This window comes from Bombina bombina, chromosome 2 (assembly GCF_027579735.1).
Source record: "Bombina bombina isolate aBomBom1 chromosome 2, aBomBom1.pri, whole genome shotgun sequence".
NCBI classification, from domain to species: Eukaryota; Metazoa; Chordata; class Amphibia; order Anura; family Bombinatoridae; genus Bombina; species Bombina bombina.
The window spans coordinates 944920413-944933724 of record NC_069500.1 but is presented as its reverse complement, the minus strand read 5'-3'; positions in this window follow the sequence as shown (position 1 = coordinate 944933724).

Below are 13312 nucleotides of genomic sequence, written 5' to 3'. Positions count from 1 at the left end.
GTTGGATTCCACTTCCTGAGCAAAGAAATGTGAAGGGCCTCTCTCTGTGCTGCAGGTTTGAGCAACATTCTTGGATAGTGCATGTGGCCCAATCTCATTGTCTGCAGCTCCCATCTCCTGGATTATGTGGCGAGGGAGCAGGGGTTTCCATCTACAACGTAGATTTTTGAGTGGTCCTAAGACTGTAGAACCCTTTAATGTTCAATAGCTCCTTCAAGTTAGGATCTGTTTGTTTGTTCTTTTCAACTACATATTAAGATGTGCAAGGTAAGCAGTGAAGGGGATCTGTATGTCCATTCTCATTTTTACTTGGAAGCATTCCTAAAGTTATGTCTGAAGTGAGGTGAAGTATCACATTGTGGATTGCTATATACCTCTCCAGTATTCTGATTAGTGATGGACTTTGTTTTTCCAGAATTTGTGCTCTATAGCACTGGTTTTCAAACCTGTCCTCAAGCTTTCCCAAAAGGCCAGATTTTCAGGATTACCTTGGGTAAGAACAGGTAAAATAACCATCGGCTAGATTACGAGTTTTGCATTATGAGTAAAAAAGCAGCGTTATGGGTTATAACGTTGCTTTTTCACTACCGCTGCTATTACGAGTCTTGTAGGTACAGCTGTCCCGCACACTTTTTTGGCCGTACCACAAATTAACTTACGCAATTTTCGTAAAGTCTTTTTTCAATGTTACTTCCATTGCGCCGACATTACAAGCTTTTTTTGGAGGCCAAAAAGTGAGCGGTACAGCCTATCGCACAAGATTCGTAACACATTCTAAAGTCAGTAGTTATGAGTTTTACACTACAAAGCTGTAGCATAAAACTCATAACTAAAGTGCAAAAAAGTACACTAACACCCATAGACTACCTATTAACCCCTAAACCGAGGCCCTCCCGCATCGCAAACACTAAAATAAAATTATTAACGCCTAATCTGCCGCTCCGGACATCACCGCCACTAGAATAAACATATTAACCCCTAAACCGCCGCACTTCCGCATCGTAAACACTAGTTAAATATTATTAACCCCTAATCTGCCGCCCCTAACATCGCCGCCACCTACCTACATTTAAATTTATTAACCTCTAAACCTAAGTCTAACCCTAACACCTGCTAACTTAAATATGATTAAAATAAATCTAAAGAAAACCTACTATTAATAACTAAATTATTTCTATTTAAAACTAAATACTTACCTGTAAAATAAACCCTAAGCTAGCTACAATATAACTAATAGCTACATTGTCTCTAGCTTAGGGTTTATTTTTATTTTACAGGCAAGTTTGTATTTCTCCTAATCTAATATTAGAATTGGAGATGTATTTGCATACCCCTTTAATTGTCAAATCATATACATATTCTTTATTTTTCACTTATCATTATTTCAATTTTTGGATACTCGTATTTACATTTGTATTGTTTAATAACTAAGCAGTAATTCATGATCTGTTCTCTAGGCTGATATTGCACATTCTACTTTTCAAATGAATGTAATGATACTTCAGTTTCTTTTGTGAGATTGTTTTTACTCTAATTGTTTTCTTGTTTGTGGGCATGAAGCAGTTAATCCAATTACTGCTGCAGCCTATAAACATGTAGAGTTCAGACACAGACAATAGTCTATGAGTAAGCGCCCACTGACGGCGCGAAACATGTCAGACTGTTTGTTCTCCTGCTGCCATGTCTGTCTATTCTTTTAATATGGACCAATAAAGTTTCTTGTGTTTTTACCTTCATGGTCCGGAGTTGTTCCTGCCAATCCGTTTTTCCTATGTTAATAAGTGTAGGTAGGTTGCGGCGACATTGGTTGTGGGAGATAAGGAGTTAATAAATTTAATGTAGGTGTCGCCGATGTTGGGGGCAGCAGGTTAGGGGTTAATAAGTATAATGTAGGTGTCGGCGATGTTGGGGGCAGCAGATTAGGGGTTAATAAGTTTAATGTAGGTGTCGGCAATGTCTAGAGCGGCAGATTAAGGGTTAATAAATATAATGTAGGTGTCAGCGATGTCGGGGCAGCAGATTAGGGCTTAATAAGTGTAAGATTAGGGGTGTTTAGACTCAGGGTTCATGTTAGGGTGTTCGGTGTAAACATAAATTTAGTTTCCCCATAGGAATCAATGGGGCTGCGTTACTGAGCTTTACGCTGCTTTATTACAGGTGTTAGGCTTTTTTTAAGCCAGCTCTCCCCATTGATGTCTATGGGGAAATCGTGCACGAGCACGTAAAACCAGCTCACCGCTGACTTAAGCAGCGCTGGTATTGGAGTGCGGTATGGAGCTCAATTTTGCTCTACGCTCACTTCTTGTCTTTTAACACCGGGTTTCTGAAAACCTGTAATGCCAGCGCTGTAGGTAAGTGAGCGGTGACAATTACATGCAAGTTAGCACCGCACCCCTCTTACTGCAAAACTCGTAATCTAGCGCATGTTTACTAATCAACTGATTATTTCACCAGTGATATAGTTCAGAATTCCTCAAAATCTGGCCTGTTAGAGAGCCCTGACTGAGGACAGGCTTGAAAACCAGTGATCTATAGTTACAACATAATGAATAAGAACCAGTATAGCCGTCACCTTATCCAGACTTATTCATTTTTATGACATTATGTATTTGCCCCCACTTCTGTTGTAAGTTTATTCCATATATTAAAGGGACATAATACTCATATGCTAAATCACTTGAAACTGATGCAGTATAACTGTAAAAAGCTGACAGGAAAATATCACCTGAGCATCTCTATGTAAAAAAGGAAGATATTTTACCTCACAATCTCCTCAGCTCAGCAGAGTAAGTTCTGTGTAAAAAGCTATACTCAGCTGCTCCCAGCTGCAGGTAAAAAAAAAAAAAAAAAATGAAGAAATGAACAGCAGCCAATCAGCATCAGCAGTGCTGAGGTCATGAACTCTTTTACTGTGATCTCATGAGATTTCACTTAACTCTCATGAGATTTCATTGTAAACTTCTTACACTGAATAGGGAAATGACTAGGGATGGGTGAATGTGTTTATATACAAATTCGAATGTTAGAACGAATGTTATTGTAGAAATTCGATGTACATAATAGAATGTTGATAAGAACGAATATTCTTAAAAATTCGATTTTTGAATGTTATTTACAGTTTTCGAATGTCACATTCGAATTTGAATGTCCCATTTGAATTTGAATGTCACATCGAATTCGAATGTTACATTTGAATATCACATTCGAATTCGAATATTACATTTATAAAACACAATTGTAGACTAGAAACACTATTTCGAATGTCACATTCGAATCGAATATCACATTTGAATTGAATGTCACATTCGAATTCGAATATTACATTTATAAAACACAGTATTAGACTAGAAATACTATTTTGAATTTGAATGTCACATTTGAATCGAATATCACATTTGAATCGAATACCACATTTAAAACACCGTATTAGACTAGAAATACTATTTCAAATTCGAATGTGACATTCGAATTCGATTGTAGCATTCGAATTCGAATATTACATTTATTAAACACGGTTGTAGACTAGAAATACTATTTCAAATTTGAATGTCACATTCAAATTCGAATGTCACATTTGAATTTGAATATTACATTTCGAAACTGAATGAATACATAGCTAAACATTCTATTATTCGAACGAATATTTCGAATTTTATTGAAAAATTCAAAAAAGAAAATTCAAAAATATAATGTTAGAATGTTATATAAACATTCGAAATTCGATTCGAACGAATGTATCAAAATTCGTTTTAAATTTCGAATTTTTAGAAACATTCACCCATCCCTAGAAATGAGACATGAGAGTGCACGAGGCTCAACCCCTTAGCTGTCCCGGGACAGACATACTGATTTGCTGCTTAAAAGTCCTTTACAATGGGATGTGGCTACTGAGGAACTTTTGAGGTAAAATATCTTTCTATTTTACATAGAGATGTTCAGGTGATATTTTCTAGTCAGCTTTTTACAGCTATGCTGCATCACTTTCAAGTGTTTAAACATTTTGGGTATTATGGCCCTTTTAACTACTTTCTCTAAAAAGATGTGCTTCCACAAATAAATCTTCAATAAACAACCTCCAAACCTTCTTCTTCTTGTATGGTTCTTTTTATTAATCCTTCTGAAAACATGTGGCTATGAAATAACATTTAGTTACGTTGTTTAATACAGGTATGTTTGCTAGCTTTAGAAAAACAGCTGTACATGAGGAAAATACATTATAAACTAATAATACAATTACATAGTGACACCTGCAGTTCAGACAGAAAACTAACATTTAAAAAAAAAAAAATGCAGTTGCAAGCAATTTTAGGTAGCATATAAGTTCTAGTTATTTTGTTAATACCTTGCAGTTTAAAAACTAATACAAAATACGTTCTCTATTTCTCATCAAACATCAAAAACAGCAATATTAAATTAAAATATTTTAAAATATTCAGTTACCTGGCAAGGTTTCTTAATGAAAACCTAAAAATCTTCTTTTAAGTTATATTTGTACAAGACATATTATTATTGTTATTAATATTATTATTATAAAATAATAGTTTGATTTAATTGCACTTTATATTTATTGGTTGCTACATGTGCATGGCGAAAAAATTCGGTTCGGTTCGGATCGATTTGGATTTTTTTGAATTTCAGTTCGGAGCAATTCGAATTCGGAAAAAGTTTAATCGATTCGGTTCGGATTTGTTTCGGATTCATTCGGATTCGAATAAATTCGGTTCGGTTTTGTTTCGGATTCATTCGGATTCAAATAAATTCGGCTGGATTCGGTTTGATTCGGTTCGGAAATTCGGAATTTCGGTAAGTGTTAGGTGGGATTAGACTAGTATTATGTACTAAATTCGGCTGAATTAGGTTCGATTCGGAATTTCGGTAAGTGTTAGGTGGGATTAGATTTATACTGTACAATACTAGTGTAATCCATGGCCATCCGAATTTACTGAATAAATCCAAAGTAATTCGGATTTATTCGGTAATTCGGCAGTATTTTAATTTGGAAATTCAGTTAGATTCGAATCGCCGAATTTGCCGAATTTCCAAATCGATCCGAAACGAATCGCACATATCTAGCTTTAATATTAACCAAATGTCTTTTCAGTTTGTACTTTTGCAAGTATGAATTGTACATGTTTTAAATTAAAACAGACTAGCATTTGCATTTTAGAAGACGAGAGAGAGATACATTGATATAGATATTACTAGAAATTAGCATCCAAATTAAAAAATTTGTATATCTTGGCCCATAACCCTGGGTAACACTTACCAGTGAGAACCCCCACTCTAGGGGGCGTGGACAGAGCTGACCACTCCCCCCTGGTTACCTGAATATAATTAACCATAGGACTATGCTTCTCCTCTTAGAGATGTCCAGAAAATATGTGAACAAACTGAAAGTAAGAGAAGGGATCCTGATAAGTATTATCCAGCGTTATAGGCCAAGATATAGGAATTTATTTTATTTGGATGTTAATATTTTGACTCCCCTGGTAATACTTAGCAGTGAGATGATTAAAAATCAGTAAAACGAGCATGATTGGGAAAGAAAAAAACAAATTATTACCAAAAGAGACGTTTATTTAAGACATGGCAGCAGGCAATATCCTTCGACCAAAGTTAGCAGCAGAGAATTGACGAACATCAAGCTTATAATATGAAATAAAAGTATAAAATGATCTCCAAACTGCAGCCTGACAAATCTCAGCAGGACAATCTTCCTCTTCCCAAGATGGAGCAAATGCCCTAGTAGAGTGTGACTTGAGCCCATCTGGAATTTGCTGATCCTTCTGTTTATGTGCCCTTGAGATAGTCTGTACAATCCATTTTGATATATGATAGAAATCTGTGTGAAAACAGGTTCTTCAATATTAATCCTCAATAGAGAGGTTTGAGGAGGGTGCTCAGTGCCAACAAATTATGAGAAAAAATGGAAACAAAGGATGGACCATAAAGAGCACTCACTTAACTTTCAATAAATATATATTAATAAAATATTACAAAGAAAAAATATATATTTTATATTACAAATAAAAAGAAAGAAACACCACAGATTACACTGTGTTACCTGTATGCACTTCATATTTAATAAAGGTTTTAACTATGTATTTATCTGTATATATACCTATATGTAATCATGTATATATATATATATATATATATATATATATATATATATTTGTCCAAAATACCATTAGATATATGTAGAACTATTTATTTATGAATAAATAGAACATATTCTTCTTTGTGTATAACATTAGAATGTGAAATATTAATATTTTCTTGTCGGGTTTGTTCACATGAGAATATGGGATCAGGTATGCGCACAAGTGGGTTTTTAGTTTTTTTCAACTTTTTTCCTCCATTGATTTCTCGCTCGCCGTATTCAGCATTGCACCAGCAGCTCACAAGAGCTGCTGGTGCAACGCCGCCCCCTGCAGACTCGCGGCCAACGGGCCACCAGCAGGGGGTGTCAATCAACCTGATCGTACTCGCTCAGAGCAGGCAGACAGGTTATGGAGCAGCGGTCTTTGTGACCGCTGCTTCATAACTGCTGTTTCTGGCGAGCCTGCAGGCTCGCCAGAAACACAGAACATCAAGCTCCATTCGGAGCTTGATAGATAGGCCCCCATGTATGTACTGTAAATATGTCACATTCCAATGTTCTGCACATAGCAGAATATTATCTATGTATTCATAAATAGATATTCCTATACATATATCTGTAGATATCTATACCTATATATAATCATATATATATATATATATATATATATATATATATATATTACAAAAATGACATCAGATATATGTAGAAATATGTATTTATGAATAAATGGATCAGGTTTGTGCGCGAGTGGGGTGTTATTTTTTTTTACACTTTTTTGTGCTCCATTGACTTCTATGGTGGAATAGGTTATTACGTGCACGGGATTACGGGATTAGCTGTTTAGTAGTTTCAGCACTCAGAAACGTATTTTGAATATATTGCGTAGGTGGATGTGGGGAATGAAGGACAGATTTGAGTCAAGTGTGACTCCGAGGCAGCGGACTTGGGGTGATGGGAAGATAGTGGTGCCGCCAACAGTGATGGAGAAATAAGAAACGGGAGTAGAGTTAGAGGGGGGGAATAGAAGTAGTTCGGTTTTGGACATGTTTATTTTTAGGTGGTGAGAGACCATCCAGGAGGAAATGCGAGATAAGCAGTTGCTGATGTGAGAATGGACAGAAGGAGAGAGTGTATGGGTGGAAAGGTAGATCTGGGTGTCATCAGCATAGAAGTGGTAGTTGAAGCCATAGCTGTTGATAAGTTTACCCAGTGAAGAATTGTAAATAGAGAAGAGTAGGGGACCCAGGACAGAGCCTTGAGGTACTCCAACATACAGAGGCTATGGAGAGGAGGGGTCACCAGCAAAAGAGACGAAGAAGGATCTGTTAGAGAGATAAGAGTGAATCCAGGAGAGGGCAGTGTCACAGAGCCCAAGAGAGCTGCGAGTCTGTAGGAGAAGGGGATGGTCAACAGTGTCAAAGGCAGCAGAGAGGTCAAGTAGGATGAGTATAGAGTAGTAGTCTTTGTTTTTAGCAGAAAGGAGATCGTTAGTAACCATGGTGAGGGCAGTCTCAGTTGAGTGTTGGGGACGGAAGCCATATTGAAGGGGGTCGAGCAATGAGTTGGAGGACAGGAAGTGGGTTAGGATACACAACCTGTGGTGATCTGATTTTGTGTGGCATACATAGCATCACATGAAAATGATGTAAGGCAAGATACACAGTACTTTGTGAAATAAAATATACAGTCTAGTGCAGTGATGGCGTACCTGGGTACTTGAGATGTTTTAGAACTACATTTCCCATGATGCTTGACTGAACTGCAGAATGTCTAAGCAACATGTGAAATGTAGTTCTAAAACATCTGGAGTGCCAAGGTTTGCCATCGCTGGTGTACTGGATGCTAAAAGATTGCCTTTCGCTAAACAGATCTTATATCAGACAGGCCTGGAAAAATGATCGCTCTGAACATCATGTGGACAAACATTTCCTGGAATATGGACATTTTTTCTCCACTTTAAGATGTTGCCCAATTGATCACATCCCAGCCTCAAAGATGGGTGGAGAGAAATAAGATGCTTTTACAAAGAGAATGTTATTGGATCAATGACCTGGATACAATACCACCAAAGGGATTAAATACATATAATCCATTCCCTTATGTTATATAATTGAACTGTAGATTTCCATACTTGCTACTTGGGAATAGTTTCATGTAAAATGCTTTTTTTAGTTTGAGTCTTTTAAGTAGACGCCTTGTTAATGTGATAAGTTCATGTCACACTTCTGCAGCAATAATGTGAAGAAAAACAATAATGAAAACGGATGCAATTTAAAAATGTGACCACTGGATGGTAGCAGAGTTCTTCTCAATGTAAGGAGTGGTACCATAACAAACTTCCAAGCACACATATGCACTGTGTTATTTAAGAGTGGGGTGTCATAGTACATTTACAATGACAAAGGCCCAAGTGTGGGCCAAGTTATGTTCTTATGCAATAAATAATATATACAGTATATGTATTGTAAGTAATATAAGCATTATATATGGAACAAGTAAATATTTTTTATAATTATCACCTGGCACGAAAAGTTTAATGCATTACCTGAAGGAACTTTTAGCGCCAGATTACAAGTGGAGCCCTAAATATCGCTTGCATGCAAGCGAAATTAGCGTTCAACTTTGTAATACCAGCGCACGATAATGTGCGCTTGTAATACAAGTTCATCGCAATGCAAAAGCGAGCTTGCGTTTGCATTGCTAGGAAGCATTGCGTTCACGAGAGTGCGCTTCCATAGGCTCCTATGGGAGCCTCGTTGTGATGCTGTCACAGGTTGCATCAGAACCTCCTGCAGCAAAGAGGTATGTAGCACAGCGATGGGCAGCATTTTTTAATATATATGTAAATTACTATATACATATGTGTTAATATGTGTATATATTTACATTTATATCCCACTCCCACCAAGCCCCAAATCTGCCTAGTGCTGTTTTTATTTATTAAACAAAAAATGCTAGATTTTTTTTAATAAAAAACTACAATGCCCTCTATTTTGAGGGCATTTGGGGCACTTTTAGTAAATTAACCAGAGATCTGATATGATCTCTAGTTAATTTTCGCAGCACTAATTGCTACAGCGAGCTGGTTAATTATTGCGCTCCTGCAAACGGGCAAATTTGCCAGTTTGTGGGAGCACAATAACTTAGCGCTCCTCTTGTAATCTAGCCCATAGATAGATAGATAGATAGATAGATAGATAGATAGATAGATAGAAATAACAACCAAGAAATGAGAAACCAGTGAGAATATTTCTGAATCAACATAAACAAAACAAACCAGAAAAGTGTCCATATAGTGTCTAGCAAGAGCCACATCCTAATCTTTGCTCATTGATGCAAAGGAAGGAAGGTATATGAATCCACTTCATAGAGTAACAATCAGTCAAACCAAAAATGATAGTGAACAAACTGCAAAGAAGTTGAACCAAACAATTGAAGAAAATTCTGAAGAGTAGTGCGCTCAAAAAGCAGCATCTAGAAAAGCGGGAGGGAGGGAGATGTGTAATTATGGATGTTGAGATGACAGTGACAGAGAAAATGTAATAACCAGTGAAGTGAAGGAGTTTGCTGCAGTATGTAAATAATCATTTTCATTAGACAGTGTTATTATGAGTGTAACTGTACTGTAAAATGTATTTGTGATGTGTTTTGTGCAACTTTCTAGTCTTGTGTAACAGTTAGCCAGAGCTCCAAAGTCGCTCTAACCCGACACACATACATTTCAGTTATGCTCAAATGCATTTACTTTCAACTCGTAATACCCACGCTACTTCTGAAGTCCGCAAAGAGTCGCAACATACCCTTTATCGCTTGTGCACAACATACCCCTTATCGCTTATGCATAACATACCCCTTATCGCTTGTGCACAACATACCCCTTATCGCTTGTGCACAACATTGCACCACTCATAATATAGCCTAAAATTGGAAGAAAGGGTGAAAGCCCCAAAGAGAAAGTACTAAGGAGAAGTAAAATCTGAATACAAGGAAAAAGAAAATAATGATAATGAGATTCTTAAGAAAGAAAATAAAAATGAAATAAGAGTAAAAAATGAAAATAAAATAAGTAGAAAAAGGAGGACAAACAATAGAGGGAGAGTGGACAAATAAAAATGGAAGGAGATAGATAATAGAAAATAAATAAGATAATATTATTATAAAAAAAAACAAAAGGAAACTAGGATACAAAAGAAAATAAAGTCAGAAGAATGTATAATAAATTAAAAATAAAATATTTTAATGGCAGCTATCCAATAAATAAACAAGTAAACTAATGAATAACTCTAGACCCTTAACTGGCCTGGAGCAGCAAAGACAAAAACTTGGCTCTTACTGGTTACTATGGGACGATTTACTAAATGTCGGGTGGACATGATCCGCTGTTTACAATCATTTTAATGGAACTGCCTCTTTTAGGAATAGCTGAAGAAACAGACAGTCAACGTAAGTTTATTGTGCAGGACACTGAAAACTCAGGTACTGGAAGCAGGATATGTGAGCAGGTGCACCCACTCCGGAGCAGAAAATGCCCACGAAAGGGCTGAGACTGGAGTGCTTACTTGAGGTTGAAGACATGAAGAATGTTTTGTTTTTTCTCTTCTCTTATTACTATGATATGCACAATTATTTGTGTATATTACTGCCTCTCATGTATATATAGTAAACCTCAATTTAAAAAAATACACACCAAAGGCTATGGGCCCAATGCTAAAAGGATTTTTCAGTGCAATTTATAAAAGTATCTACATCAGCATCAAGATTGCTGGTGAAATGTTATCAAGGGCTGAAATCCATGTTTGAGGGCAGTCTCGCCAAGAATCTTTTTACTATACTTTACTGTGAGGAGATGGTACTCTGCCATTGGCATAATGTTAAAAGAAGTATCACCATCTGAAGTGAAGGTGTAATGAAAGCATAGAGCCGAATAGGCTGGTAGTCACTTAAGGGTTAAGGCCTGAGGGAGATAGAAGAGTAGAGGGTAAGTGGTCAATTTATTAAAGTCTGATGGACATGATACACTTTAACGAATTCAGCATTGCACAAACAGTTCTAGTGAACTGCTTGTGCAATACCGCTCCCCTGCAGATTCACGGCCAATATCAAGCCTAGTTATAGGCGAAACGCGTTGACGTTAATCCAGAGGTTTAAAGAAAGCCACACAGCATTGAAAGAATGCTAACAGTCTCGATTGACAGCTAACACTCTGCATAGAGTATAGGAAGAGACCACAGGAAGAGATTATAGAAGGAGACCACGACAATCAGGGGCGTAACTAATGGTGATGCGAAGGTCGCCATTGCGACCGGGCCCAGCAGGTCTCCCAAACAAGGGGGCCCAACAAGGCAGGTGGTGGTTTTTGTTTTTTTTATTATTATTTTTTTTATTTTCCCCAAAAAAACTTATTATGACCTGTTCGATTCACTATCACATATTCATAATGACCAGGGGCCCAGGGGGCACTAGGGCAGCCAGGCGCAGCACAATTGTCACTTTATTTGATCAGAGCGGTGTGCGCTGCCTGCCCCGGCCGGAACTTTGCATTTTGGCGCGCACTGATATCTGCTCCCTCCTCCTCCCTCCTGACTGGCTGCACGCTGCGCACGCACATTTATCAATTGTCTTGTGACTGCACGTGCGGTGCAGTCTGTCAGTAGCAGGAGTCTGGAGTGTGGTCTGTGGAAAGCCCTGGGTCCAGTGGGAGTCTCTGGAAAGCATGGCAGACCGGCAGCAGCAGTGTCACAGCCAGTGACTACCGAGTGAAGAACGGAGTGGAAGGTAAGTTAAAGCTGCACACATAGACTGAGGGGGGGCCGCAGGGGCACGGTGAGCTCCTCAGAGTCAGACTGAGGGGGGGCATGGTCACGCACGGTGAGCTCACTCAGCTCAGCCTCAGAGTCACTGTCAGACTGAAGGGGCCTGGGCCTGTGGGGGGGGCGGCAGATGTGGTTGTGACAGTGCACATGGTGTTGTCGGCTCTAGCTGGGAGAAAATCTTCCGAGTGAGAGTGAGTCCCTGCACCTGGTAATAAATGTATTATGTAAAGTATGCATGTCACATGGCTCATGGGGGCGTGGCCTTGTGTGGAGGTCCGTGGAGGGGCGTGGCCTAGCATGGAGGTACGTGGAGGGGGCGTGGCCTAGCGCAAAGGTCCGTGGAGGGGGCGTGGCCGGGCAGGCCATGAAAGGCCGTGGAGAGAGCTCAAACAGCTCAAAAATGGGGAGAGAGAGCTCAAGAGGGGATAAAGAGAGATAGAGGGGAGAGAGAGATAAGATAGAGAGGGGAGATGGAGAGAGAGAGGGGAGAGATGTGAAGAGAGTGGGGAGAGAAAGAGGGGAGAGAGGGGAGATGTTAAGAGAGAGAGAGAGAGGGGAGAGAGAAAGAGAGAGGGGGGAGATAGAGAGAGTTGAGAGAGAGAGAGAGGGGGAGAGAGAGAGGGGAGAGAGAGAGACAGAGGGGGGAGATAAGGAGAGAGGGGAGAGAGAGGAGACAGAGAGAGAGGGGAGATGTGGGGAGAGAGAGAGGGGAGAGAGAAAGAGAGAGGGGGAGAGAGAGGGGGGAGGGGGGGGAGAGAGAGAGGGGAGGGGGGGAGAGAGAGAAAGAGGGGAGAGAGAGAGAGAGAAAGAGGGGAGAGAGAGAGAGGGGAGAGAGAGACAGAGGGGGGAGATAGAGAGAGAGGGGAGAGAGAGAGGCGAGAGAGAGGAGAGAGAAAGAGAGAGGGGGAGAGAGGGGAGGGGGGAGAGAGGGGAGAGAGAGAGAGAGAGAGAGAGAGAGAGGGGAGAGAGAGAGAGGGGGGGAGAGAGAGACAGAGAGAGGAGAGAGAGAGGGGAGAGAGAGAGGGGGGGAGAGAGAGAGGGGGGGGAGAGAGGAGAGAGAGAGAGAGGGGAGAGAGAGAGAGAGAGAGAGAGAGAGAGAGAGGGGGGAGATAGAGAGAGAGAGGGGAGAGAGAGACAGAGGGGGGGAGATAGAGAGAGAGGGGAGAGAGGAGAGAGAGAGATGGAAGAGACAGAGAGGGGGGAGAGAGAGAGAGAGAGAGAGGAGAGAGAGGGGGGGATAGAGAGAGATAGAGAGGGGAGATAGAGAGAGAGAGGGGAGATAGAGAGAGAGAGAGAGAGAGAATGGAGATAGAGAGAGGGGAGATAGAGAGAGAGAGAGAGAGAGAGAGAGAGAGAGAGAGAGGGGAGATAGAGAGAGATAGAGAGGGGAGAG